Below are 27,241 nucleotides of genomic sequence, written 5' to 3' on the forward strand. Positions count from 1 at the left end.
GGGGGGGGAAGTTTCAGAAGACTTACATTTATTTACAAATCACAGGACATCCATTATTATTTCAAGTATTCGGTGATGCGCGTCTGCATGCGTTTGCCTTGCAGCAAGTCAATCAATTCCGCACGCAGCTTGCAAAGCATTTCTACTTCGGCTTCAGCATTCTCCTGGCAAGAGAAGTTGCACGCGGAAATGTCCAGCACCGACACTTTCTAAAGACGACGACAACAACGGCTGCGTAGTCTCTCCGCTGCGCAGCCGTAGCATGGCTAGCACATGACGAGAAAGGAGGAGCATCTCCGTCCAGGCGGAGAGAAGCAGACGGCATTTGAGAGAAAACCATCACTCCACGGCAGCTTTTTTTTTCACTCTTTTCGCGCGCGTCGTTGAAAGGAGAAGGGTTATGTGGCAGGGACAGGAAAGAAGGGGGACGCGTGGCATGGGCGCGTGAAAGACCCCCCCTCCTTCCTTCAAGGCGCAGAGCCGTGCTTCCGCAAGGGGCAAAGGCCGCAGAAGATAGTGCCTTTTTCCTTTCCTTCAACCACACATTCATTCAACCCAGCAACAGCCTTTTTTTCCTCTCTCTCTTCGCAAACGGCGTTGGAAGGAGAAGGGTCTTTATGTGGCAGGCACGGAAAAGGGAGAACCGTGACAAGGGCACGTCGCAGATCGGCATTAGAGAGTGAGCAAACATTCCACCATAGCCTTTTCTTGCCTTTTCATTTCCTTTTCGGGCAGCGCTTAGGTGTCGCAGGTGCCGCCATGGGATTGGGCAGGGTGCTGAGAGCATTTTCGGAGCACGGTATGTTCAAAATAACCGTCGCAAGTGTCTGCACGTTCGAATTACCGGGTGTTTTTGTCCATTGGAATACACATAGCTTTGAAGAGACCTTATCATGAGTTCGAACTGACCAGAAGTTTGAATTAAGCGTGTTCGAATTAATGAGATTCAACTGTATTTCATGTGCCATTTTTTCATGGCTTCTGCCCAAAATCCTGAGTTTGTTCAGCATTGGCTTACATATGCACTATTTACAATGAAGGGCTCATTTGGAGCCTGTTCCTTTCTCTAATAATTTAAAATGTTTCCATGCTCTAAAATTCACACAACACCTGTTTGGCTTATGTACACCATCCGGAAAGTCAGTGGAACTTCATATACCACACCAACAACACAATTCACACAAATTTGCCCTTGCTTCACTTCGTACTGTGGCTTCTTTTTTTTGCCGATGTGTGCACATAAGCCATTCAGTTTCCTTGGCGCGGAAAACACCACAGACTCATTGTACCTGGAGGCAACTTTTTTCAGGCCATGCCCAACATGGTGCGCATAAGGCACCACCTGTAGTCTTCTCTGCTCTGGACAGGTCTGTGTGTTTTTCCTCTTTCCTGTCATTTTTCGTAGCAAATATTTAGCTACAGCAGATAAAACAAATTTATTTACTTATTTATTTTATTTTCCTCAAGGGTCCCTAACAGAAGGTAGATTACATGAGGGGTGGGCATACAAGACATGGGTAAAGGCAAAGTTGGATGTGCAACAAAACATAAAACAGAAATTTCAGGCCATATCTGAAGTGGCAGAAACAAACAAAACAAGAAAAAAAAGGGGGGGGGGGTAACAAGTACATTTGTTTGTGGACTCTAGATAAAAACATTTTACAGTGACAAAATATACCACTTATAGGGTGCAAATCATTGCCAAGTACACAAAATATACATACACGCCATACTAGGAAGATGACACTAGAAACCATTACACAAGAATTAGCATGGCAAGTCACACGAAAAAAAATTATTATGGTTCAGTGATGGTTAACAGGGAATTTTGAAAGGCTTCTGCATCCTGAATGCTGACAATGGTGTCCTGTAGGGCGTTCCATTCCTCAGCTGTCCGAATGAAGAAAGATTCGGCCAATGCCGTAGTTCTGGGACGAGGGTAATATACTCGCATAGTGTTGCAACATCAATCACAGAAATAGGGGTGTTGCGTGACGCAAATGCTGGATGAGGATGCGTGATGGAATTTGTGAAATAATACGAGCCGCGCAGTTTTTTGGCTTTGACTAAGAGAAATTAATACGGCACGCTTCTTTAAGTCTGCTACACTGGTGAACAATGAGTAATTGGGAAAGGTGAATCTGGCAGCGCAGTTTTAGATGGCTTCTAGGTTTTGGATGAAATAATGCTGGTGTGGGTTCCAAATTGCTGCGGCATATTTTAATTTGGGGCGTATTATTGTGGTGAAAGCTACTATTTTTAAGTGGCTGGGAGCAAACTTCAGGCTTCTTTGGATATAACCTTCAGATCTACTCGCTGTTGAAATGACGTGATTGATCTGGAGGGTCCATGATAGGTCACTTGAGATATGTATTTCAAGGTATTTATACGAGCTAGTCGGTTATAGAAAACTGTTATATAGGGCGTAGTTGTACTTTAACTAATTAGTACGTCTGTGAAAAGACACTGATCTACATTCAGAAATGTTTAAACTCATATGTCACTTGTGGCACCAATTTTGAACGGCTGTTAGGTGTGCTTGTAAAGCTATTTGATCTTCATGACTAGTGATTTTTGCGTAAATAATGCAATCGTCGACGAATAATCTTATGTTGTTAGTAATACAGTGTGGAAGGTTGATGATGTAAATTCGGAAAAGCAGGGGGCCAAGTACTGTTCCCTGGGGAACACCGGAGAGGACGGGAGAGATTTGAGACCTAGCTCTATTAATGACGACAAACTGTTTTCTGTCAGTGAGAAAGTTATTAATCCAGGACAAGAGGAATGGGTCGAGATTAGGCAAAGAAGGTTTGGTCAAAAGGCGGTGGTGAGGAACTTTATCAAAAGCCTTTTGAAAGTCAAGAAATAAAGCATCAGTTTGGATGTTCCGGTCAAGATTTGTGTGCAAGTCAGGGATGAAGGCAGCAAGTTGCGTTTCACACTACAGGCCTTTTCAAAAACAATTTAGGGAAGGGTGAATGAAGTTGTGCTGTTAGAGGTGATTAACGATGTTGGTAAATAAAATGTGCTCCATAGTTTTGGATGGGACACTTGTAAGCGATATGGGCCGGTAGTTATATGGGAATGCTTTGTTGCCATTTTTGTATAGTGGAGTGATTTCACCGAGTTTCCAATCACTTGTCACCTGTCCCTGTGAAAGTGATTCAGAGAAGAGCAGCTGAATTTCTGTGCTAATTATCAATTGTGTGTTCATTGATATTTTGCCGTTGATGTTTTCCACTTGCAGATGACAGTTTCATTTTTCTAATTGCGTTATTTATTCTATTTGCAGATATTTCAATAGGTGACATTAGCTCACTTATATAGGCTCAAGGTTCTCTCCGGAGTTCGCAAAAAAGCTATCTTCACGCGTGAAAACAGAACAAAAGGCATTGTTTAGGGCATTGGCCGAATCTACGTCACTTAGCGATTTGTTATTAGTACCAAGAGAGTTATCGGCGAGATGTTTCATGGGTTTTTTGTTTGCCAGAATTTCTTAGGGTTATTTTTGAGCATGTCTGGTAGTGTTGATCGAAAACAATTGCGTTTCGCGTTTTGAATGTTAATTGAGAGGCATCGCACAGAGTCGAAATATTCTTTTCATAGAGACGGTCGGTTTTGTTGTTTGGCACGTCTGAACAGGTGTTTTTTCCGGCTCATCAGTTTTTAATCGCGTTGTTAAACCAAGGGGCGGATGTTTTGTTTTTAATTTTTATGCTCTGTATACATGCATCAGTTAGTTGATTGAGTTTTTCGACTAATAACTTCCAATTGTTTTCTATGGTGCGCTTGTTCAATCCCTGGTGGTATGAATTGTAAAATTGTTCAAGTTCGGTGTTAATATTTTCATAATTGCCACGACCGTAGAGCTTTATCTGCTTTGGTGTAAGCTTATTTTCTGGAAAAGTAAAACTGAGAGAGGCAAAAATAATTTTGTGATCACTTATTTCTTTAAGGTAATGGAGAGAATGCAGGCTACTTGGATCCGACATTAGTATAAGGTCTATTATAATAGAGCTGCGTAATGTTTCTCTGGTGGCATGGGTTATAACTTGTGTTAGTTGGTAGTTTTCTAAACAGGCTAGGAAATCGCCGCATTCACCGCTGCGAAGGGAAACATTGTTTGATCATTTTCTGGATGGATAATTGAAGCCCCACAAATTATAAACTTTCTACGGGGATACATTTTGTGTAGTTTGTCGAAGGTGTCGTTAAAGCTGATGTTAAAGTTGGGCTCTGATTTGGCGGAGGGGGGGGGGGGGTGGCGGTAACAGACACCTAGTATGACCAGCCCATGGGAACTTTCGCAAGTTACCCAAAGAGCTTCCAGTGGACTGGTAATGCTAATAATGAAGTGAAGGATTGTATGTTTAACAGCGATGAGCACGCCACCACCTCGACCGGATAAACGGTCCTGGCGATGCAATGTGAAATTGATTAGGTATGAAAGAACTTCAGAATCTTTGATGGAAGGTAAAAGCCATGTTTTTGTCAGCATCCCGACGTCACAATCAGATGATTCAATTATGGTACATATTTTGTCGTGTTTCGGCATGATGCTTTTTATGTTTGTGTAGAGAATAGAAAAGGTGACATTATTTGCATGTTTAGAGGGGTGATTCTGGATATGGCGAGAGGGTGAGGTAACTGGCGATGCATTTACTGGGTTGCGAAATTGTTAGCACGCGGAAAAATTCCTTCGACTACTTTTCGGGTTGCATTATAGTGGCACGATTTTTTTCCCAATAACTACCTTCTTGTAACGAAGGTTGAAAGGGTCGCTGTGCTCACATGCAAAGCGTAGAAGCTCTCTTTAGGCAGTGCGGGTAGCGAAACAATAATCCGGAGCTATACTGTACGGCGTATCTTTCAGTTTGAAACCGTTAGATAGGATTGCTTCTTTTATTTTGAACTGGGAGAAGTTAACAATTACCGGGCGTGGTTTTTCCGGTTGACCTTTTGCGATTCTGTGCGCTCTTTTTATATCGTTTGGCACAAGATTAATTTTGATGTGCTTCTTGCAAATGTTACCAACAAACCCTTCACTGTCTGCCCAAGTTTCTTCTTTTTTGTGTGTGCAATGTGTATAGGCTAAAGCTGTCTCAACTGGCGTCTGACACTGAGCGCTGTCTAGCGAGGCGAGGAGGAATCACAATGGGAGTGGTGGCGGGTGCTGCCATCTATCGGGGGGTACGCGAGATGGGCACTGCGGTATGGCTGACAACTCATGTGCCACCCCCTGCTTGACGACCAAGTCCAGGGGTCGAGAAGTTCAGCGCTAAAGATGTCTTGCCACGCGTACGCATAGCTAAGAACATAATGAAATGGCTTGCATTGGCTTGAATGTACATCTGTTGAAGATGGGCTGGCAGGCTGAGAGGTAGATTCACGAACCACAAAGGTCTATTCGTTTACAAACTTTAACTTAGTGTTCTTGGGTTTGGTGGCCTGAGGCTTGACAATCTTCTTGAAAGACTTACCATTTTCACTTTGCAGAGATGACTCCCTGTCATCCTTCTAGAGTTTAGCCGGTGTCGCATTTGGTGAAGCAATAGGCAGAGCGGCAGCACTACTTGACATCAGTGCCATCACCTTTGTCTGCTCAGGCTCGTCGGAACTGACTGAGCTTAAAGACTCGTCCCACTTCACAGCAGCTTTCTTGGCTGACGCAGCATTTTAAGCCTTTTGTGTCTACTTTGCGGTTGCTTGCTTCTTGGGAGGAGGCGATTTCGGCGCACTGTCCTCAGGATAGTTGGAAAAGGTGTCCTGTTGCTTCGATTGTTGGGGCTTCATGGTAGCTGCCTTGAGCACAGGCTTCTTACTCAGTGGTGCCACGGCTTTGAAGTATGGGCTGTCGGATGCGTTGGTCTGAGGCTTTGCTCGCTTGCTAGGGGCTCTCGAACGAACAGCTCCCTGTTCTCGTAAAGAAGCTGATGTCTTTCGTTTCAATGTTTCATCTTCGTAAAAATAGGAGTTGAGATCCGAGTCCTTGCTGTGTCGCTCTGGTGCTCTGGGCTTAGCATTTTGATGTGAGGCGGGTGTTTGGGCGTTTATCTTGGCATTCATGTTGCATTTCGGCATTGCCGAGTTTATCGGCTTTGCCGGCTTGGCCTCTTCATTGGTGAAATATTCACTGAGTGGCACTTTACGAAGGATGAAACATATTTCATGGACCTCGAGGTCCGCTGGTGTGAGGATTCGAGAAAAAACGACAACGACGAAGGTGCGGGACAAGGCACGTGCGATTACGAGTGTGAGGATTCGAGAAAAAACGACAACGACGAAGGTGCGGGTCAAGGCACGTGCGATTACGAGGCAACTGTGCGCCAATCAGCTGATGACTAGCGGTGGCCCACAGAGGTGGCGTGCCACGATTGGGCCACGTGCGACGATTACGTGGCAGCAGGCTTTGTGGCTGGGGACGAGCCGAAGCAGCGGCAGACGGAAGACAGCGGGCTGAAGCGTCGGACGCAGGCGATCCAGGTTCCGGCCAGGGAACGCGGCCGTCCACGCTTCTGCCGTCCAACCACCAGTATGGGGCGGCATTGCCGGCACGAGTACTGCATCTCGGGGCGTGGCCTGGCCTGCTGTTCTCTTCCTTGCCGAGGGCATCGCAGATCTCGGCGAGGCGTGTCAACCGTCAGCCGTTCGGCACAGCGATGGACGTGGCCTGGCTAATGGTCACGGTTGCGCCGGGCATCGCGTCTCGACGCAAGCTGTTCGCTGGACGGGCTGGCCATTCCCCGCATGGAGCATCGCGTCTCCGATGCGGGCTGACTGCTCCGTAGCCGCACTCATGCCATCAAGTGCCGGCGTCACCAGCGTCGCACATCGACAACAGAACAAGGAACGTGCGGAGAAGAGAGCTCGAAGGTTCAGGCCACGAAGGCAGAGGAAGCGGTGCGCCGCTCGAGAAGACGAGTTCCTGGCAGCGTTCCTGAGCCGGACGTGGGACCCGTACGTGTCGGCCAGGTCGAGCTCCGGTGTGTCTGTTTGAGGTCGAATCCGTCAGCCTGTACAAGGTCCATGGACGGGGCCTGCTGAACGGCTCCTGTCTGGGTGCAGTGGCCGGGAGCAGGTTCGTGGGCGAGGCCTACCGGGTGTGGTCCTCGTGAGCCGTGGCCAGATCCTGGACCTCCGGAGTTGCGACCCTGACTGCTGGGTTGGCCGCGACGTCCGACTCAAAGGCGCTGCACACGGTAGCGTATCCATGCACCGTCAGCCGTTCCACCCGTGCCATCAAATAAATTGTTCATGTTAATCCTTTCTCGTCCGCCATCAACAAACATAGTGACGAACATCCCTTAATCATTACAGCTGGCTACCTGGCTGTTGTGCAAGAACGAGAGACGGCTCGTCCAAAAGAAACACTCTTTAATGGAACAATAATAATACTAAAAAAACTGATGGCTTCGAGCCCTCGAGCGAGCGGTAGCTCGTGAGAAGCACTGGTGATAATGACGAATGGCGTCTGCTCTGTGGAGAAGACGAAGGCATGGTCGCTACAATGACGGGAACTGAAAAAATTAAGCACATTCTGAAAGGGATTTACAACGACACTTTTCAAATGCTCTTGGCGAAGAGCCCAACCACGGTTAACGACGTCATTAGCTTGTGCCAAAGCTACAAAGAATCGCGGAAGCAGCGAGTTCTGACAAGACGTCCTCCAGCGCACGATTTGGCATGACTGTCCAGCGTGACTAACGGTCATGACCAAGCGTCGCTAATAGCCGAAATAAAAACCTTTTTCGGCGATGAAGTCGCACGACAGTTTTATTTGGTACCTTCACCCTGAATCCTACCACAACTCTACCATCGTTTCTCCATGGTGTCATTCAAGGAGAGCTCGCGCAGGCGCTTGCAGCTGCCTGTGAGCATAATTTTCTAACTGCTTTACTCACTTACGCTGCAGCTGCAGCCATGCCAACTCTCAAGTGCCTGCACCTCCATTCCAGTATCCTGCGAGCTATCCCCCCCTTACTGTCTCTTGGAGTGGCACTAACACCTCCAATCCAATGCGCAGCTTTCACAGTCGCCTGATATAATTGGTATGTTGATACCCCGGACCCGTCGCAAGGTATTGCCGCCGCTGGACGTACATCATCGATGAAAACTGCCGAGAGCCCTTCTTTCTACTTGACTCCAACGCGCGTTACGGTTACTACACTCTAACGCAAGCTCGCTATCAGGATAACCACCGCCCTCGGTTGGGACATCTTTGCTCGCCCTCTCCGCACCGCCGCTCACCTTGTCCTATGCGTTGACAGCCTGTGCCTAACGAACAAAGAAACTAGATGCAGTTTATGAGTCAAGAACTGTGCAAGTTTTGGTTTGCCCAAGTCCTCATTCGTCACCTGTTTATGTTATTATAGTTTGCATAGAAAATGTCGCTGCAACCGCTTTTGTAGATACTGGTGCAGCTGTTACTGTTATCCATGCTGGATATTGCCGCTCAGTTCGTAAGGTCATGACGCCTTTCTTCAGATTGTCGTTTTGCACAGCCAGTGCTCAACCTCTTCAACCGATCGTAGTCTGTACAGCCCGTGTGACAATTGAGGACGTTCTGTATACAATATAGTGCATCATTCTTTCATCGTGATCCCATACCATTGTCTTGGTAAGAGACTTTTTGTCGCGTCACAACGCTGTAATCGAGTGTTCTTGGGCTGAGGTTCAATTCTGCGCACTGAATGACCGAGCCTCCGTCGACATCCAGTCTACCTCTAAACTAGTCGTTAATGACAACACCGAAATCCCTCCATGCTCTTTCGTATTCGTACCAGTTTCATGCAGTGCCATATTCAATGACACTGTCTTCTTCACACCATCTCAAATATTAGTTCCCCGAAGAGCCTTCCGCTGCCTTTTGCGTCTCTCGACCTTGTCGAAGGCTCTACCACTATGCCAATATATGATCATCAGTCATCACCTTTATCCCTGTTTTATCACGGATGCCTTGGCCAGGTCGAGACGATCAACTCCACCAGAATTATATTCGTCCTTGATGAGGTGCCTTCCACCACTATCTGTGAAGTGGCTGTCATCTCTGTGCCTGACCCAACATCAGCGGACATATCTGGACCGTTCATTGCTGAAGATTTAACACCTTCGCAGTGTTCTCAGCTCCTCACCAACCGTCGAAAGAAAAGTGCTACCGCTTTTTTTCAACATTGCACAAACATCTCTCGGCCGTGCCATAGCAGTCAAGCACCGCATCAACATTGGGTCCCACTCACCGCTGCGACAATGACAATATTGCGTGTCCGCTACAGAATACCGCACCATTGCTAAGCAAGTAGAGTATGCATGCTCCGCAGAAGCGTTATCACAGAGCTCATGGGCGTCTCTGATGGTCCTGGTCAAACAGAAAGATGATTCCATACGTTTCTGTCTTTATTTCCCGTGATTGAACAAGATCACGCTAATAGATGTCTATCCACTGCCACGCATTGTCGATGCTTTGGACTGTTTAGAGAGGGCTGAGTTTTTCTCCTCGTTATACTTGTGGTCAGGCTAAAGGCAGGTGCTATGGAGGAGGCCACTCGCCTCAAAACCACTTTTTGTCATGTCAGACAGCTTATATGGATTCGTCGTCATGCCTTTTCGACATTGCGATGCACCTGCAACGTTCGAATGAATGGTGGACAGCATTCTGCGTGGCCATAAATGGAACATCTGTTTGTGTTACCTCGATGGTGGCATGGTCTTCGCCCCAAACTTCGACACAAACTTAAAGCTCTGCTGCATGCTCGATGCTGCTGCCCCTGTGCCAGAGTACTTCTTCTTCTTTTATATATATATATATATATATATATATATATATATTGCCACGTTCCATTTCCCAAGCTTTTGTTATCGTCCCAAAACACCACACGATTCTCAGCGCAAACCGCGCCTGCAGTTTTCGAGAGGGTTCCGGACTGTAGTAGATCATTTCGATAAGATCACGCCCACTGTGCGAATGGTACAGATTGTTCTGGAACGTACGCCGCCGCCAGCGGTAGCGCTAGAACATTCGACGGCGGGAGTATAAATGCCGACGCGCTTCGCCGCTTGTCAGTTGTTGATCGAAGGCCGACGCTCCGTTCGCCGCTATCAGTCCGAGACTGCTATCTGTGCGAGACTGCTGCTGTAATTGGATTTTCCGTTTACCGGGCACAGGTTCCTCTCCCACGAATAGACGACGCACTTGATCGGCTCCATAACGCCAAGTACTTTTCGTCAATGGACCTCAAGACTGGCTATTGGCAAATCGAAGTCGACGAAAGAGACCGAGAGAAGACGGCGTTTATAACACCGGACGGCCTCTTCGAGTTTAAGGTGATGCCCTTCGGCCTTTGCTCAGCGCCTGCAACTTTTCAACGCGTTATGGATACAGTACTCGCAGGATTGAAATGGCAGACTTGCCTTGTGTACTTGGACGACGTCGTCGTGTTTTCCTCGAGTTTCGACGAGCATCTTCGGCGCCTTGAAGCTTTACTTCAAGCCATCAAGACTTCCGGACTCACACTGAAGCCAGAAAAGTGCAGATTTGCGTATGAAGAGCTCTTGTTTCTGGGGCACGTTATCAGCAAGTCTGGAGTTCGTCCTGATCCACGGAAAACAGCCGCCATCGCCGAATTCCCGCCGCCCACTGACAAGAAAGCCGTGCGCCGATTTCTGGGCCTGTGCGCCTATTATAGGCGGTTCGTGAAAAACTTCGCCCGCATCGCCGATCCTCTCACTAACCTTACCAAGGCCGACGTGGAGTTCAAGTGGGAAACGCCACAGGAACACGCTTTCCAGGAGCTTAAACATCGCCTCCAGACGCCTCCGTTACTTGCCCATTTCGACGAATTCGCCGAGACAGAAATACATACTGACGCAAGCAGCGTAGGTCTTGGCGCCGTTCTTGTGCAGAGGGCTGACGGACTTGAAAGGGTTATTAGTTACGCCAGCCGATCGCTATCCAAAGCAGAAGCAAATTATTCCACAACAGAAAAGGAGTGCCTCGCCATCATCTGGGCTACGTCGAAATTTCGCCCCTACCTCTACGGCAGGCCCTTCAAAGTTGTGAGCGACCACCACGCCTTGTGTTGGCTAGCCACCTTGAAGGACCCTTCAGGTCGCCTCGCACGATGGAGCCTGAGACTTCAAGAATATGACATTACTGTCATTTACAAGTCCGGCAAAAAACACTCCGACGCCGACTGTATCTCTCGTGCGCCTGTCGACCAACCGCTACCCGACGACCCGGATGACGACTACTTCTTGGGAACGATAACTACCGACGACTTCGCTGAACGACAGCGGGCCGACCCGGAACTTAAGGCCCTAATAGAATACCTCGAAGGCAGGACCGCCGAAGTCCCGAAGGTGTTCAAGCGCGCACTTGCGTCGTTTTTTCTAGGAAACGGTCTGCTACAAAAGAAAAACTTTTCACCGCTTCGGGCTAAGTACCTCCTTGTGGTGCCTTCAGCTCTGCGACCAGAACTCCTGCAGGCCCTGCACGACGATCCGACGGCAGGGCACCTCGGTGTTTCTCGCACGCTCGCGAGGATACAAGAAAGGTACTACTGGCCGCGTCTTACCACTGACGTCACTCGTTATGTGAGGACATGCCGGGACTGTCAGCGACGCAAAACACCGCCGACAAGGCCAGCGGGACTTCTGCAGCCAATAGATTCACCTTGCCGACCTTTCCAGCAGATTGGTATGGACCTACTGGGGCCGTTCCCGACGTCGGCTTTCGGAAACAAGTGGATCGTGGTAGCTACCGACTACCTCACCCACTACGCCGACACAAAAGCCCTGCCAAAAGGCCGTGCATCCGAGGTAGCTAAGTTCTTCGTCGAAAATATCGTCCTACGTCACGGCGCCCCGGAGGTCCTTATCGCCGACAGAGGAACGGCATTCACTGCCGACTTAACTCAAGCGATCTTGGCATACAGCCAAACAAACCACCGCCGAACGACAGCGTACCACCCACAGACCAACGGCCTCACCGAGCGGCTTAACAAGACGATCGCCGATATGCTGTCAATGTACCTCGATGTCGAACACAAGACGTGGGACGCCATTCTTCCGTATGTGACCTTCGCATACAACACGGCGGTGCAGGAGACGACGCAGATATCTCCATACAAATTGGTCTACGGAAGGAGCCCGAGAACGACGCTCGATGCCATGTTACCCAACGTCACCGACGAAGAAAACCTCGATGTGAGCGAGTACCTTCAACGCGCCGAAGAAGCCCGACAACTTGCGCGTCTCCGTATCGAGAATCAACAGACGACCGACAGCCACCGTTACAACCTTCGACGACGCTTCGTGGAATACCAGCCCGGTGAACGTGTTTGGGTGTGGACGCCGATACGCCGACGTGGACTAAGTGAAAAGCTTCTGCGACGGTACTTCGGACCGTACAGGGTGGTTCGACGTCTCGGCCCACTTGATTACGAGGTTGTCCCCGGCGGCATCACGAACTCTCAACGACGCCGATCGCGACCTGAACTCGTCCATGTCGCACGCCTAAAGCCGTTTCATGCGCGTTAACAAACTGAAACAGTGCTTTTTTTGTATTATTGTTGTATTGTAATTTATTCATTGTACTTTCTTGCATTATTATTGTACCTTCATCTTTAGTTAAAGCATCGAGACGATGCCTTTTTCAGAGGGGGGCAATGCCACGTTCCATTTCCCAAGCTTTTGTTATCGTCCCAAAACACCACACGATTCTCAGCGCAAACCGCGCCTGCAGTTTTCGAGAGGGTTCCGGACTGTAGTAGATCATTTCGATAAGATCACGCCCACTGTGCGAATGGTACAGATTGTTCTGGAACGTACGCCGCCGCCAGCGGTAGCGCTAGAACATTCGACGGCGGGAGTATAAATGCCGACGCGCTTCGCCGGTTGTCAGTTGTTGATCGAAGGCCGACGCTCCGTTCGCCGCTATCAGTCCGAGACTGCTATCTGTGCGAGACTGCTGCTGTAATTGGATTTTCCGTTTACCGGGCACAGGTTCGCCCAAATAAACAGTTAAAATCCCAACACGAAGTCTCCTGTCTTCGGCCACGTCACGACCTCGTGACAATATATATATATATATATATATATATATATATATATATATATGTGTGTGTGTGCGTGTGTGTGTGTTGAGATTTAGAAAGGGCTGTTAGCGTTATTGACAGGACACTGCACATTTTGCTAAGTTACTCATGAGTTTGTACGCCGCAAAATTCTGAGTACTAGTATAATAACTGACATCTAAATGGGCTACTGGCAATCATGTGGAATGGTGTATGACATTTTCGCCACCCTTACTCCTCAGTTTTACGAATCTCTCAAATTTCAAAGTTGCGAGTTTGGCAGATCTATATTTAATATCGCAGAGTCTGTCAAAATGTTTGACAGGTGCAGCAAATCCTAATATGAACTTCATCACTGTTCGCTCAGTGGGGTAGTTCAACATACTGCGTTCATTGAAATAGCAGGGCTCTATTCACACTGGATAATTTAAAGGATGCTGAATGGTATATACTTCTTTTTCAATATCTAAGCTTTATTTATACTGCTCCAAGTTTAATACAGTTAAATCTGGATATAACGAAACTGATAAAGTCTCGAAAAAATTTGTTATAAAGAGGATTTCATCATATGCTGGTTTGGTACAAAAATTCGGAAAATAAACGCGTATATTAAACAAAAGGGGTACTTAAGGAGAGCTAACTGAAAACACTTATTTTACAGTAAAAAAACTGCATTAATATTGCAATATCAATTACATGGACACACTCGGAGAGTTTTTGCATCGCCGCTATGTTACGTAACAAGTCCAAATTGATAAGATGCCCCCGCGCATCGTAATTTCACGAGAGAGTAAAGGCGCGCGAGCGCTGCTGAAGCAGAGATCAAACCAGTCTGCTCTTTCCTATCACCTGGAAAGAGCATAAGATAACATGCATAAGATAACTGCCGTCGAATGCTCAAACAGAAAGTAAACCACCCTTCTTGAACTAGCGTGAAACAATGTGGGGGTTAGGGGGTGGGGGAGGGGGGAGGGGATCGCTTGAGTGGCAATAATTAACTTGGATGTTAAGGGTGGTTGCATGGCTGGTGCGCTTGCTATCTCGGCGAGTATCAGTGCCGTTTCAGCGCGAAGAGACCAACACCACCTAGACTTTAGGTGGTGTTGGAAGAGACTGTATGGAAAGAGCACTTCCCCTTGGAGAGGCCATATTTGCTCACACCAGCATTTTGTTAGAGTTACGTGATATCCGATCCAAAAGAGTTGGTGCAGCTTTACTTATTATACCATTACAATTTTTTACTATCGCGTTCATTGCATTGCGCTGTCGTGTTGCTAGAACTAATCAGCTAATCGCAAAAGCTACCAGCCTGCGAACTGGCGGCGCTGAGCAAGACGGGAAAGCAAGTGACCAGTCGACCTGCGAAGAGCCGTCGTCACCGTGGTCTCGGAGAGTTTCCATGAACGTGTCATCTGACATCCCCTCGGTGTGGTCGACACGGTTGTCCGAAAGTAGGAAAAGTCACAGTTTCGCCGCAAGGGCGAAGCAATAAATGACTGCAATAGCAACAACTTTCAATGTAACGCTAAGAACAGCAAGCAGATTGAAACGTGAAACGCGCTGCTCTGGCACGAATGACGCACGAGAACAATTAACAGGACGAAGCAAACTAACAATGTTTACGGCTCGACACTTAACACGCTGTTTAAAACGAGGCACGAAACGTAATCACGGGTACAGATTGAGTGCCAACTAACAGGTACCCCAGTTGTTACTTCACTGTTTTTGAAAGGCGCACTCTTTTCGCGAACGGCGCCTTTCCAGCGAGCCAAGTAATCTTTGTGCGCCCGGCAACTAAACGCAATCGTTCCGGTAAAACTCGAAGGTGCTATTTCACCTGTCGAAGGATAAGCGCGCGTGCACAGGCATGTGTCACATATACGTGGGCTGCGCTGCATATGGAAGGCGCTTTATCGAATAGTTTTTCGTGGTTTTCCGCATCTGTGTCTTTGTCCTTCGCTTTTCGTTTTCGACGCCGTGCGCCCGTGCATAGTTTCACTGCGCGTTCATGGTGTAGCCCCTGACTACGTCTTTGTTTTTCTTTTTGTATTGCCATAGCATTTATGCGAAGAGTCCCGACTGATTTATTGCCGTCGCTGCCGCAGCCGTGCTTCACCGTATATGTACGTATCCAATATAAAAACTCAAGAAAGGAAGAAAAAAAAAGCCGCCCGCGCTCGGCACCCAGCTTGTCACGATGCGCCGCCGCACGCTCATCTCACACGCGCACTTTACCGCGCGAATAATGAGGAGGAGGGGGGGGGGACATTAAGATCTCCATTTCGGCTGTTGAGAGACTCGTGGGAGGGTTATGAAGAAGACCCGCACGTAGCCAGCTACATTTTAGATCTGTTAGAAAGACTATCTAAAACCAGAGAGCTCGTTGAGGAAAACATGAAGGCGGCTCAGAATTTAGCAAAGACACTACGATAAGTTGTCCCGGAAGCGCATTAGTGTGGCACTGCGAACGCGCAAAGGTTTTTTTTTCCTATTTTATTTTTTTGGAGTGTGTGTGTGGGGGGGGAGGGAGGGCACTATTGCGTATGCGCTTGCGGCGGTGAGAACGGCAGCAACGCCAGCTCGTGGGGTGTAGCCGCCTCGCGCTCACCTGCGCGCAATAACGAGCGCTTGCCCTCGCCTGATGCGCGCGCGCCCCTTCGTGCTTTGTCGGCAGAGGGGCAGCCGCGGAAGATGCATGCTTGTAACAAAATGCAGAGCGAAATTCCTAGATTGTCCGTCGGGAAAATTCGTTATATCAAGGTTATCTACCACTGTTACTTTGTTGCATAGAGGTCACAAATACATGTGCTTCTATGGAGTAACGGCGGGGAATAGAAAAACTTAGTTATACCGAGGAATTTGTTATATCAAGGTTTGTTATAAGCAGGTTTAAATGTATTTCATGATAAAAAGATGTGTGAATTTGTTTCCCTAACATGCTCCAAATTTGGATTTTAGTGCTCCAGATGTAACATTTTGCTGCTCCAAAAATTGTTTCAAATTGTATTTAAGCTGTTGCACCCTTGTGCACGTTGCTGTACCGCCAACAGCGTCCTGTTTCTGTTTCTCTTCTTGTTAGAGCCTAGTTTTGGAATAGCCAGATTCCTGACTGGCACTTGTACCGGTTCGACGTTCAAACATCTCTCTGCTGGTGACTGGCGCTCTCCGTTCGCTGGGTGATGTCGTATGCCTTGGCGAAGCTGAGACTCGTCTCTGCGAACAGGTGTTGTTGTAGGTCTTCGTCCCGCAGTCCGCACAAAAAGCGGTCACGCAACATTACATTCAAAGTGAATGTATTGGTGTTAGTAGGTTGGCACTTGATCCTCTCTTCTGCGCAGTAGCTGAAGTTGCTGAAGTCGACGTCCCGAAATTGCCGTCAGTCACCACGTAGTTGCTTACTTTTTCGCCTTCCAGTTGGTCTCGACGCTGGAAGCGGGCTAAGCTGTAGACCTCTGATGGCCTTGGGTGATAGCATCTTTGTAGCGCAGTTAAAATGTCGTCGTAGTCTATGATTGCTGGAATGGCTGACTGAATCAGGGCACAGACTTTGTCGTACGTCTGCTTCCCGCACAGCATTAGCAGGTTGGCTCTCTTAATTGCTGCATCAGTAATGTTGTTACCCACGAAGTAAAGCTGTAGGCATCCAAACCGCGATGACCATGATGAGTCGTTGAATTCGGGTATCTAATATTAAAGGCAGTGCGTAGCGCAGGTCTAAATCCACTTCCTCATCGCCACTGTTATGTCCGGGGTTGTCGTCGTCCCAAGGATGTACAGAGCTGTCCGCTTCTACCCTGAACACCGTGCCGTGTGGCTGGCGCTCCATGGAGCACCTCTGCCGGCTGCTTCGGAAACTGGTGCGCAAGCTCAAAGACAGCTGTAGGCGGGGCTTTCGCCGCATCGTCTGCTGGAGTGCGGTCGCTCGACAAAATTGGTGCTGCTTTGCGGTGAAGCAAGCATTACTCTTGTTACGTATGCATGCAAATTGAGCAGTTTGTGCGGTTCTCAAGAAGCGCAGACACTGTGGCTTTTTTTTCAAGCCATCGTGCAAGTAATAAACCGTGGCCCTTACACGAGCAAAACTTCGCGCTGGCACTGCCAGAGCTGAGCTGCTCAGTGTAACAGAAATAATATTCTGCAGCTCACACGACTGCTTTTGTTCAGGGCTCGCCGCGGTGGTCCAGTGGCTAAGGCACTCGACTGCTAACCCGCAGGTTGCGGGTTCGAATCCCGGCTGCGGCGGCTGCATTTCTGATGGAGGTGGAAATGTTGTAGGCCCATGTGCTCAGATTTGGGTGCACGTTAAAGAACCCCAGGTTGTCGAAATTTCCGGAGTCCTCCACTACGGCGTCTCTCATAGTCATATGGTGGTTTTGAGACGTTGAACCCCACATATCAATCAATCAATCAATGCTTTTGATCAGCCCAAAGCTTAACATCGCAAAATTGGTGATTAATATATCATGTGAGGCCTGATATAACAGCTTGCAATGTTTGAAAATTTTGATTATTTACTAACCTGTAAACAAGAGATAGTGAGTAGTTCGTTAATCTTATGGAACTGATATAACATTGGTGTGTTACCAATTGCGCTGCTCTCACGTGCTCCAGAATTTAAATCGCCAATATTCTACCCTTATTCACAGCTTACTAGCAGCTGTGTTTCTTCGTACCACTCAGGCAGACAAATTAAGAAACATTCTAATCAAATTTTCAGTGGAACTTGTATGGGGTAATCAGTGCACCAAACAAGCACCGATGACAAATTTTTACTGCTGTGAGCAGTTGCAGATTAAAGCTTTATACTTTTTGTCTCTAAGAAAAAAAGGCGCGCTTATCGTTTTATATCTTTTTAGGCTTACAACATTAGTCCACTACAGTAATTTGTTATGACCCATTAATTCGTAGTGCCATCAAAGGTTCCTTTTTTTTATCGCCGCATGATAAAAGGACTGCATACGTTCGATATTACTTCATTCCAGTATTGTCTCCTAATTGAAGGGCCATGCCGAAAGTGCCGGAAGGAGAAAGACGATGTATTGTAGGTTTATGCCTGCGAGAATATTCTCCACGTGCTATATTAGCGATGAAAAACCGTCCTTTTGCAATTGTCAACCGGATCATTCAAGTGTACAGGAATGATGGACGCATTGGAGATGCCTCTCAGCAGCCTCGTTGCCGGCTGACTACAATGGACAAATATCTGCAAATTGTGGCAGCCGTAGCAGAACAGCTGAAAAGTGCAGTCGGAGAAGTACAAACTGAGCACGGACTTGACCAGGTTTTTTCTACAACCATGAAACGCCTCCTCTACGTAGCAGGACTTTGAAGCTGAACCGCTGTCAGGAAGCCGCTCATGCGATCCGAGAACAAGGCGAAGCGGCTCTAGTTTGCTGAATATCGCGCCCACTGGTCTGCATCTCACTGGAAACGCTTGGTAATCATGGACGAGTGCACGTTCAGGATTCGTTGGGATCAGAGAACACAAGTTTGGCGCCCCATGAACATGCAGTTTGTAAAGCAGTGAAATTCACAAAAACACGACTGCTTCTTCAAAGCTTAAAATCTTTCAAGAAGCAGTCGTGTTTTTGCAAACTTCAGCCGCTACTTTCAGCAGCGCTAGTTATCCGTGATATCACTGTGCAGTTCGTGGTTATACTTTATTGATTCTAAGTTAGCAGCTAAATATTGCCAAAATCTTTTTTCATTTAGGTAATGAAAGGTGTGAAAGATATCTAACGGGAAGGTAATTCATTGGAGTTTATAAGACCCTGAGAACTAACCTCTAACTTTCGGTGTTATCTAGAACACTAAACAATCTTTTCTAAAACACTTGAAGGGGCCCTGAAACACTTTTTCAAGTAACCATGGAATGAATTCACTGGAATAGCTTATTGCCTCACGAACTCAATGCCGCAAAATTTTAAGAATTCGTTTAGTGCGAGTTGAGTTACAAAGGTATGTCGCATGCTGCAATCGCATTCTCTCATCCCGACGAAAGCACTAGAAGCTAAGCAGGAAGGGGTGGGAGGGGGCACACAAAACACGTCATGCGCGCCTCGTGACCTTGAGCACTTTTTCCTTTTTGTTCTTCGAATGCACGGCTTTTTCAGTGTGATTACACGCGCACGCGTGGACAAGTAGCGACCTCCCACGCCGATCTCTGTAACAAGCGAGCTTTCCATGTTCAATTCAGCCAATGGCTGATAGATGGGCTTACTACATGTGACTTTCGAGCATATTGCGTGGTATGTCGAGAGATAAGGAAGCACTTTTTAGCTGACTTTGATAGTTTATTGTGAATTCTAGGCCGCATGCTGTGCTATTATGTCTGGCTCGCGTGTTTTCGGGAACCTCTACTACCGATCGGCAGCATTTTCTGACCATGCTCCAAAAAGTGTTGCAGGGTCCTTTTAACTGCCTTTTTCTTTGGTGCGCCTGATGAAAATTATGTCTATTAAGCAAGTTTATATCAAAAATTCTTCGTAAATCTATTTCATCTCATGAGGTAACTTGTGAAGGCGACTTTCAATTTTAAATTTCATGCACGCGTTACTCAGATTTCGGGAAGCACGCCCGAAAAACTCAGTAGACTCAGGTCACCGACCGTAAAATTAGTCACCGACCAATTGGCCCGCAGGCCAATTGGTCGGTGACTATGGCATCTCAGGCCTAGTCTGCTAAAGGTCACCGTCTCTATTTTTATAGGAACCTCATTTTGCTCTTGGAATCTCTTTCATAATGCCCATGACACAATAAAGTATATGAGTAGCTACTACAAGCATTTGGCCCCAGCGCCTAAAGTCACCAAGGCAACCACACACAAAAAAAAGCCTATCATTGGCTCCGTCAGTACCTTATCACGCTACTGTTTTCCACACGTAAATGTTGCAGTATCATAAGGCCATTTTTCTGTTAATAAACTGTGCTTGTTCATTTGCTGCAGATATATGCCGCGATACACACGTCGAGTAGCTGCCAGTGGCCTAAGTTCACTGACTGTCTGGGGGTGATCACAAAGTATGACCTCAGCCTTCTCTTCAGGGTACACGGCTGAGAGCTACTGCTCCAATCTAGACGTTGTGGCATTGCCATTCCTTTTGGAAGGAAATGTTCCCAGATAGAGAAATCATTGGCCTCAGTGCGAGAATGGCCTCGGTGCCATTCTTGCTCATCGCAAGAATGGCTGCAACGAGTATGTTGTCGCCTACGCCAGTCATACCCTAACGAAGGCAGAGTCTAACTATTCCGTCACGGAAAAGGAGTACTTGGCTATCATTTGGGCTATAGGAAAATTTTGCACTTATCTTTACGGATGCCAGTTCCATGTTGTCACAGATCACCATGCCTTATGCTGACTAGCGTCCATGAAAGATCCTACTGGCCGCCTCGCTCGTTGGGTTTTACGCCTTCAGGAATACGACATCCATGTTATTTATCTCTCAGGACGCAGCCATTCAGACGCCGATGCACTATCCCGTTCTCCACTGCCTCCTGACCTTGCCTGATTACCAACTGCCATCTGCGATTCGTCATCGTTGAGCATCACTGGCATGCCATCCGAGCAGCGCAAAGATCCCTGGATCAATTCTTTGCTCGACGTCCTCTCTCACAGCTCGTGAGAAACTACTTCACGCTCCCTCTCTCGTCAAGCCACTTTGCTGTCCGTGAAAGCTTGTTGTATCGCCACAATTACGTTACGAATGGCCGTAGGTGGCTCCTTGTCATCCCTCGTCATTTGCGCTCGGACATCTGCGCTGCCTTTCACGATGACCCCCAGTGTGGCCACGCTGGAGTATTCAAGACTTACTCTCGCCTTTGTCTAAAATACTACTGGCGCGGCATGTATCAGCACGTTCGCCAGTACGTTCGGTCATGCACCATGTGTCAACGACGCAAGACGCCTTCTCACAGCACTGCTGGCCCTTTGCAACCCTTAACCTGCCCAGTAAGACCGATCGCGTCGGAATTGATATTTATGGTTCTCTACTCAACACTCTTAGAGGCAACCGGTGGATTATCGTCGCCATTGATCATTTGACACGTTACGCTGAAACATCTGCGCTGCCTGCTACCACTATGAAAGACGTTGCGTCCTTGCTTCTTCACGTTCTCATTTTGCTACATGGTGCACCTTGTGAATTACTGAGCGACCTTGGACGTGTGTTTCTCTCGAACGCCATCGACGAGCTGCTGAAGGCATGTCGCACTGTCCATAGGAAAACCTCGGCATACCATCATCAAACCAATGGCATGACAGAACGCTTTTATCGTACTCTTGGAAATATGCTTGCCATGTTTGCCTCTGAGGACCACACTAATTTGGACCAAGTGCTCCCTTTTGTCCCGTACGCGTACAACTTTGCGGCACAAACAATCACTGGCTTTTCTCCTCTCTTTCTCCTGTATGGACGTGAGCCATCATGCTCCATGGACACCATTCTCCCTTACAGGCCTGATGTTTCTAAAGCGACGCCTGTTTCTGAAGCAGCTGCTTATGCTGAAGAGTGTCGTCAACTCTCTCGTTCATTTAGTGCACAAGACAAATGGCACCAGAAAACTGACCACGATGCCTCTGCGTCTAGTGCCCACTATAACCCAGGAATGTTGGTTTGGCTCTGGGTCCCGTCTACCCCTCCCGGTCTTTCCCCGAAGCTTTCGTCGAAATACCATGGCCCCTACTGTGTGGTGCGACAAACATCTCCTGTCAACTATGAAGTTGAGCCCATTGAGCCACCTTCGGACCATTGCTGCCATGGGCGTGAAACACTACACATATCAGGCTTCAAACCGTGCTATGACCCCCTTGTCGTATCATTTCTCTAGGTCGCCAGGTTGGCTCTTTTCTGCGCGGGGAGTAATTGTACCGGAGCATAGTGGCGCCAGCTCTGTGCCAGTGTGAAAGAAGATATTTACATCCATGTGTAGCTTGTGCTTGCCGGGTTCCTGCCTGTACCAGCTTGTTGCGGCTAATGCTTCTCGAATAATAACCTGTGTTTTTATGTAACCTCGCTTGTTGCAGTTTATTTACATTATAGAAGAAAGATAGGAAGTGTACAGAGATCCATAAGATCCCGCGTTATGTGCAACAGAGATTCAGTTCATGATTCCGCACATGACTCTGTGCAGGTTTCGGCATTATTTACAAAAATGCTTTGGCTTTTATAGCCCGCCGTCACTGCCGTACGAAGAAGGTGGTTATCACTCTTGCCACAAAGCAAGGGACGAAGTCTTTGTGGTCCACCCTCCAGAAAGGGTGCAGATATTGCACCACTCGGCTGGGCGAAACGGTCAAATGTTAACAGGAACGCACCATTTACTTTCCTCCTCCTCTACTAGCTTAAACACTAGCTAAGGAGGAAAGATGTTTGAGGTTCGGAATGGGTCCCCTCGATGACTCGAGTGCACGGTAGCTGCGCGAAGGAAGGGCCGTAGTCCGGTGAAGAGACGCTTTATTGCAGCCTCAGGCGACTGCCCGAGTCCAAGCCCGAACCTCCGCCCAAATTTCAAATTCAAACATCCTCTTTTCAACCCTTGGTCGAACAAAGAGTCTTCACAAAAACCAATCACGTGTTGGGACTCGCATCATCACAACCAATCACAGAAACACTTTCATAAAAGGCACTACATTTGTAAAAACCTCGTCACCAAATAAAACACGCAAAGGGATAGGTTCTCCGCATGTGACACTCTCTCCCATGCCAGGTCGTGCTGCCCAACATTACTAGTGCTGCCTCCATCGGATGACTTCCGTGAGCGGCTGTTCTCACGCTCGAGCCCCGTCAGTTCTCTCATTAATTGTTGCTTCCTAGAAGCCTCCTTAAGAGCGGTGGGTACACCGTTGGGCTCCGTGCGCTTACCAGGTGTGCATGCGACAGCGAGGCGCCCCGACATCCCAACAACAGTGGGGCAGATTATGGTTGTTTTCCTGCCGCCACTATGTCTCTGTCAGCCAAGTGCTCGCGTCTCCATGTCATTCTCAATGACACGCGTGCCTGCCAACAATGGCTTAAACTCAGACGGTGGCGCCTGACCTGCCTCATGCCAGACGCTTTTCTGAGTAAGCTTTCCTCTTCTAATCCCGAACGGGGCGACCTTGACTGCTCTGCTTGTAAACCGTGAGAACGAAGAAGTCTATTTTCTTTCCCGCGCTTGGGTCTTCCGCGTTCGCCTTCGCAGAACCGATCAGCTTCCTTAGTTGACGGATTGGGAACTGGCTATGCGCTCTACATTAGCCGCATTAATTGCGCTGCACCCCACATGCTGGTAATTGGTGCGTCATACTATCTGCACCACACAAAGATGCACCCGGCCCACGACTTGAAGGCACCACAGGGCGAGGAGGTGGAGTCCGGAGAGGGAAAGTTGAGCTCATCCGGGGAGAAGGCCACTAACCCGAACGTCAGCAGCAGTCCATGCTGCTTTCAGCTTCAGGCCATCCAAACGCTCGATCCCCATGAACGGCTTCTTCGACGCGTTCCCACGCTTCCGGGCTGTCGGTATGTTGATATGGCCTCGCGTAGATGACAAAAGCTGAGTCAAGAGGTTGACAATGAGACCCGCCACAGTGGCGCCGTTCCCCTGCTGTTCGAGCCCGTTCAACAAAAGGCTTGTTTCGCGAAGCTTTCGTGGAGACCCGACTGCTTCCTGGAACCTCTACCGGACAGCGTCTTGCAGACTAAGCGCCGATGGGGTCGAAAGCCTTCCTAGTAGACCGGCTTACGCACATTGGCGTCGGCCCAGGTGAATTGCCAGGCCAAACGTAACGGTGTGTGTGCGTTTGTGTGTGTAGATAGAGAGAGAGAAAGGACAGAACAAATAGTTTAGGGATTACACTAAATTCGCAAGCTTCCAATGTGCGATGAGAGAGGCATAATGTGGCGTAATAAAAATGCATACAGAAATAAAGAAAGTTAGGCCCAAGAACAAATGCGCGTTCGTATCATTTCATTTCCTGTGTGTTCATTCCATCGCGTTGGTTAAGTACGCCACCAAGCTACCAAGCCAAACAAACAACCAGTACTGTTTCAATGATTACCAGTAATGTTCAAATGGCACCTAATTTTGTTTGAATAAAAAATAAGAGCTAAGAATAGTGTAAAATATAACTTCCATTGGCCACATCGGAATGATCAGTTTACGTTTATGCGTACTGCAGGATGAATTATCCCCAAATCGCTCTTCCTCGCAATGGCCTCATAATTTCTTGATTATGTAGCTGCCTTTTACCCATCACTGCTCACAGCCAGATTAGCGATATCTTGGTATGCATTCCGGCACTCCAATAAACATAGTTTGTCCTTCGCATTATATAACTTGTCCCGATTATAAAATGTTGTAGTGTGTGGCAAAGCCAATTATGAGCTTTAGTGACGAACACTGAATTTCATTGCGCTGTAAAATATTCTTTATTTTGTTCCTGTTTTTTCTTTCGTCTTGTTTACAATAAAGTTATTCCACCTGGGCAAAGCACTTATTCTACAAACTTGTACATAGCAAAGTATAAGCACTTCAAACACGGCTCAAGAAAACCACGGCAGTAATTCTTTATTCACGAATACTATCGGCGAATACCAATATTAATGATTATTCTACCTTCCAAGGATTGTCTTTTTTACTGCAAGAACTGCATTTCAATTGCACTGCCATTTTTACACCCCGTATTCTGCTTTTTGTTCATGGATTGAACTGATTGGCACCTGAATTAAAGTCATTGGCAATTGTAATAAACACGGTGGCACTTGGAATAAACTCACTGGTATGCAGCCTGATTGATTCGGGCCTTGGAATAAATGTTTGCCACAAAGAATAAATAGCTCGATGCTCAGATTAGTTCAATGTTCACAGTATATTTAAGCTGGCACTTGAATTAAAGTGAGCGGTAAAACCTGTTGTTCATGCTAGCATAGGATGTGTTTGTTCTTCAGCACAGTATAAGCTTCATGTGTCCGCCTTACTTTGTTGATCTCTATTAGATCCCCAGGAACACCCTCTAATTCCCCCAACAGACAGCTAGACTAGCCTCACTAGATAGTCTAGCATTAAAGGAAGCTAATATCTGATAAAAGCCTATACACAAAGCGAAAATTTCATTCCCCTAGGCAATGAAATTTAAAGCAACTTTTTGTTTGTTTTTTCAAATCGCATCTCTCCTTAATATTTAAGTTTCGATTCAAAAGGCATGCTATAATGTTTTAAATATAGCAAGGTTCACAGTAAGTAATGAAACGTGGTTAAAAGTTAATTTTGCGTGAGGCTGTGTTTTGATACTCCAGTTACAGAATTAAGGCTATGTGAGACCATTGACGTGCCACCTGCATGGAGTTAACTGTTTTGAACACCCATCGCAAGGAGCTTGATTAATGGTTTTGATAGAAGTGTTTCAGTTGTGTGTACGTGTTCTCCTTCAGGTACCCGGTTGCCGTTCAAGTGGGCTTTTCAAAGCTTTCAATCGCCATGTCTTGCACAAGCTCAATGTTAAAGTGCTTTCACCGGTAAGTTACCTTCAGTTACTATTAGTGGTAAGGCTAGTGTTTGTTAATAAAATTGGTAAGGCGAGGTTTCTTCATAGTCATAATAAGACGTAAAGTATGTCTACAGAAGCAAGGGCACCCATCCTGTTTATGTGTTCCTTTTGAGGTCGGGTTTTTGCTACTCAGCGTGTTAATGTAAACTACATACAATCGAGCCCGCTTATAACGAACCTGAGCGTGACGCGGCATTCGTTCGCTGTATCCCGAAGTTCGTAGTAAATTAAACACAGCTTTTAAAAAAAAGTTGTGAGTGAAAACACAAACTCTTTATGCCCCAAAAAGTCCGTGATGTACGTGTTTCGAATTTCAGAAGTGATAAGGGCGGTCTTGAGTTTATTTAAAACGGCAGGGTACTTGTTCGTCGAGACCTGTGGCATAAGCTGCATGAGGCACTGACTCCAAAGTTTCGTCGTTCTCGCAATCCGATTCCTCCAAACTGCGCTCGCTACGTACTTCATTCACAATGCCCTAATCCGTGCAAGGTTCCGCAGTGTCGGCATCATCTTCGGCTGTAATTAAACCATCGCAACAAATGTCTCGCTCTTCTAGGCAGGAGTCGGTGATGCGCTGCCACAAATCGTCACCGCAGGGGTCCTGTTCGGAAGCTTCAGGCTTGGCATCGGGCTCGACGGCAACGAAGTCAGTCTCACGAAAACAGTTTTAGGTGCATGTAGCCATCACCACCGCCCAGGAAATATTCACTTTCTCCACAGCTGAATACCGGGTTGCCTGAAGCGGCGAAGTGGCTGCCAGATGGCCAACAGCTATGAGCAAGTGCTCTGCAACGCGGCACCTAACGCGCGGATTACGCTCAAACCAAGCGGTCACACTTTTGACGTTTTCTTGAGCGGCAGGAAAAAAAAGCGTGCTAGTCCTTCCGTCGGCCATTATAACCACACACGCACACCAAGAGCGAGCAAGACGCACACACGCGACACACATGCCAGAACGTGTGGAACAGCTCTGGCTTGTTTCCACTCAGAAAACGAAACTAATTCGAGCCAGCGTGGCGGGCGTCGAGTAGTGGGGGAGACGGGCTAAGGGGTTGTGATCAAGAGAAAAGAGTAGACTTGTGAAAGAAGGGCAAAAAGTTGCGATAAAGAGAGGGGAGGATGCGGTGGGAGGGCGACTTTGAAAACCAAAACACACGGGAAGGAGGCAGGTTGGGTAGCTTGCTTGAAAGGTCCGCGAAACTCCCACATAGAAAAACTTGAAAAGAGTGCATGGCCGCCTGAATTGGTGCGCTCGGCGGTGTTCGAAGAATCGGCGGTGGCGGTCAAAAAATCGTTTCGTTGCACCTGCGGGTTTGCGTGGCCTCACGGACTTCGATATTTTGTGATTCGTTCTGCGCAAATTAACAGCGATTTTCGCGATTCCGCACGCGCGCGGAATGCACGCTGAGTTGAGTGCGAAGTGAGCGAGAACAAGTCCTAAACACGAAACGAATTGCAAATGATCAAAGTCGGTGTGGTAGCGTACGCGCATGCACTTGACGCAGACTATCGGACACAGTTGGTTGCCGATGATGTTGACAAATGGTCTGGTCACTCCAGGCCGCCGACGTGAACGACAGTACCAGCGATCAAAAACGGGGTAGATGGTCGACTGGTCTTCGAAAGGTCGGCGGCAGTGTAAAAA

At 47.6% G+C, this 27,241-nt stretch overlaps 1 long non-coding RNA gene across 2 annotated transcripts in view; it reads left to right on the forward strand.

Moving 5' to 3' along the window:
- The first annotated feature begins 645 nt into the window (after positions 1–645).
- Positions 646–27,241, forward strand: part of LOC142786569 (uncharacterized) — a 61,579-nt gene continuing 34,983 nt past the window's right edge. The window contains exons 1-2 of one of the 2 annotated variants that reach the window (XR_012889097.1): positions 646–679; positions 25,481–25,564. This is a non-coding gene — a long non-coding RNA (uncharacterized LOC142786569). Of the gene's footprint in view, positions 680–732; positions 800–25,480; positions 25,565–27,241 lie in introns of those variants that run through there. The other variant, XR_012889096.1, reaches the window with a different exon arrangement.

This window comes from Rhipicephalus microplus, unplaced genomic scaffold, assembly GCF_043290135.1.
Source record: "Rhipicephalus microplus isolate Deutch F79 unplaced genomic scaffold, USDA_Rmic scaffold_26, whole genome shotgun sequence".
In the NCBI taxonomy this organism is placed as follows: domain Eukaryota; kingdom Metazoa; phylum Arthropoda; class Arachnida; order Ixodida; family Ixodidae; genus Rhipicephalus; species Rhipicephalus microplus.